Source organism: Nanorana parkeri, unplaced genomic scaffold (assembly GCF_000935625.1).
Source record: "Nanorana parkeri isolate BGI_ZX_2015 unplaced genomic scaffold, ASM93562v1 scaffold2005, whole genome shotgun sequence".
NCBI classification, from domain to species: Eukaryota; Metazoa; Chordata; class Amphibia; order Anura; family Dicroglossidae; genus Nanorana; species Nanorana parkeri.
In genome coordinates, this window is record NW_017308273.1 from 8454 (window position 1) to 11477 (window position 3024).

General features: G+C 51.8%; 1 protein-coding gene across 1 annotated transcript in view; it reads left to right on the forward strand.

Moving 5' to 3' along the window:
• The window catches only part of GMIP (GEM interacting protein), a 68658-nt gene that overhangs the window by 216 nt on the left and 65418 nt on the right, over positions 1–3024 (forward strand). The window lies entirely within an intron of this gene.

A 3024-nucleotide genomic window follows, 5' to 3' on the forward strand; every position in this document is an offset into this window, starting at 1 on the left:
GGGTGGGCAACCTCGGCACTCCGGCTGTGGTGGAACTACAAATCCCATGATGCACTGCAAGACTCTGACAGCCACAGGCGTGACTTCCAGAGGCAGAGGCATGATGGGATTTGTACCTTCACCACAGCTGGAGTTCTGAGGTTGCCCACCCCTGCTCTACACCCTCGTAGGACCCCATTGCTGTACTGTATCAATGTTCAGAGGTCCCTTTAATTGTTCACAATTTGATCAAACCAAAACCATCCAACGCATTTCGGGGGCAGCTACACCCCCCCATCCCCCTTCATCAGGCCTTAGAATGGGTAAGGATTTAATTGGATGCAAAAGATACTATAGCCACATGGCTGTATATCCCTGGTGCCTTTGATGGTGCTATAGGGTGCCCATGTGTGTGCTTTGACATGAGCGAGCTGGTGAAGCCAAATACTGGCTCCGCCCACCGCTTTCATCAGCCCAGTAGGCAGGACTCACAATACTGAGTGTACCCGTGTTGCTGCAGATCTCAAACATGTCTTATCTTGCTTTTTTGTGGCCTCACCTATTGCATGAGCGTTGGCATGTTCCATGGCGGGACTGGATGATGGTGTCCGCAACAGAGGACCTGCTGCACTACAGAACGCCCCGCCCTCCTCATCTGCATAACCCCGCCTTGTTTACATTCTCAGTATAGAAGAAAGAGTGCTGATTATGTAACTGCAAATGAGAGGAGGCGGGGTTATGGAGAGAGGGAAGGGAGATGTGTCCTGTAGCCCAGCAGGGGAGGACTCAGGAAGGGCTGACTACACCGCAGGAGCGTCCTGGGTTTCACTGCTGCTCTCTCTCCTTGTGCAGGGTGACTGGTCTTGTCTCCGCCCCCTCCTGTAATAAAGACCGGTCACTGCTGCTTTCTCTCCTTGTGCAGGGTGACTGGTCTTGTCTCCGCCCCCTCCTGTAATAAAGACCGCTCACTGCCGTTTTCTCTCCTTGTGCAGGGTGACTGGTCTTGTCTCCGCCCCCTCCTGTAATAAAGACCGCTCACTGCTGCTCTCTCTCCTTGTGCAGGGTGACTGGTCTTGTCTCCGCCCCCTCCTGTAATAAAGACCGCTCACTGCCGTTTTCTCTCCTTGTGCAGGGTGACTGGTCTTGTCTCCGCCCCCTCCTGTAATAAAGACCGCTCACTGCTGCTCTCTCTCCTTGTGCAGGGTGACTGGTCTTTTCTCCGCCCCCTCTTGTAATAAAGACCGCTCACTGCCGTTTTCTCTCCTTGTGCAGGGTGACTGGTCTTGTCTCCGCCCCCTCCTGTAATAAAGACCGCTCACTGCTGCTCTCTCTCCTTGTGCAGGGTGACTGGTCTTATCTCCGCCCCCTCTTGTAGTTTTCCACCGCTCTGCTCACTGCACGGGCTATGTACAGCACAGTTTTCGTTTTTGGATGTGAGGGGTTTCATAGCCGTACGGTGCATCAGCTTTAAGAACGCAGACCCCTGCTGGAAGTGTGTGTGTGTGTGTGGGGGGGGGGGGGGGGCAATTGTGCAAGCGTGCAGCGTCTGGCAAATTTAGGAAGTGCACAGAAGCAGCGAGCACAGCCCTGCCCCCGGCGTGAGCCATACAGTCTCATCAGAGTGATTGCAGCGCTCAGCACTCTCACTGTGCACTTCCTGATGTGATGTCTGCTGTCAGGAAGCTGCGGCTGTTTGTCACTCGATCACTGAACCCGGGTTCTGCAATCGATAGGGGCGGCCACGCCAGCCGGGCCTGGGGAAGATGGCGACGGGCCGAGGAGGGGGTAAGAAGCCGGGGTTACCTGGCCCCGTGTCGTTGCTCCGTGTCCCCCATCACTGTCTCCGTGTCATTGTATCTCATGGTTCTTGCTCGCTACAATTGTTTCCTCTTTATTCTTCATCGTTATGTCACCCTTGTGTGTCACTCTGGTCTGTACAGCCGTCCCCACACCCATGTGCAGATCACACAGGTGCTGCATATGTAGGTCATACGTGTGACATGACACGCAGCAGACTCCGAGGTTATAACCGAACTCCGGGATGAGCAAACATTGTCTACATACAAAAGGCGTCTGTGCCCTTCCTTCAGTCTGTACAGAAACCGTGCACAGAGCCATTCGTCCTGCGAGCCTCTGCAGGCGTTCCTTCTGTGCCAACGGAGGCAAAAATGAATGTTCTCAGTATATTGGTCTGTGCGGGTCGAATGTAATATTTGTAAAATGCCTCCATTTGGCCACTAGATGGAGCTGAGGAGCCTAAGAAAGAAGTGCTCATTTCCTGTGCTTCTCAGCACCATCTAGTGGCCATAAGGTGGTATTTTACAAATGTTACATTCGACCGGAAGTGATGCCCATTACAGCAGCCACTATGACCTCAGTGATGCCCCTTACAAGAACCTCTATAACCCCAGTGATGCCCATTACAAGAACCTCTATAACCCCAGTGATGCCCATTACAAGAACCTCTATGACCCCAGTGATCCCCATTATAAGAACGTCTACAACCCAAGTTATGCCCATTATAAGAACCAATAGAACCCCAGTGATGCCCATTACAAGAACCTCTATGACCCCGATGATGCCCATTACAAGAACCTCTATGACCCCGATGATGCCCATTACTAGAATCTCTATGACCCCAGTGATGTCCATTACAAGAACCTCTATGACCCCGATAATGCCCATTACTAGAATCTCTATGACCCCGATAATGCCCATTACTAGAATCTCTATGACCCCAGGTGATGCCCATTACAACAACCTCTATGATCCCAGTGATGCCCATAAAAAGAACCTCTATGACCCCAGTGATGCCCATAACAAGAACCTCTATGACCCCAGTGATGTCCATTACAAGAACCTCTATGACCCCGATAATGCCCATTACTAGAATCTCTATGACCCCGATAATGCCCATTACTAGAATCTCTATGACCCCAGGTGATGCCCATTACAACAACCTCTATGATCCCAGTGATGCCCATAAAAAGAACCTCTATGACCCCAGTGATGCCCATAACAAGAACCTCTATGACCCCAGTGATG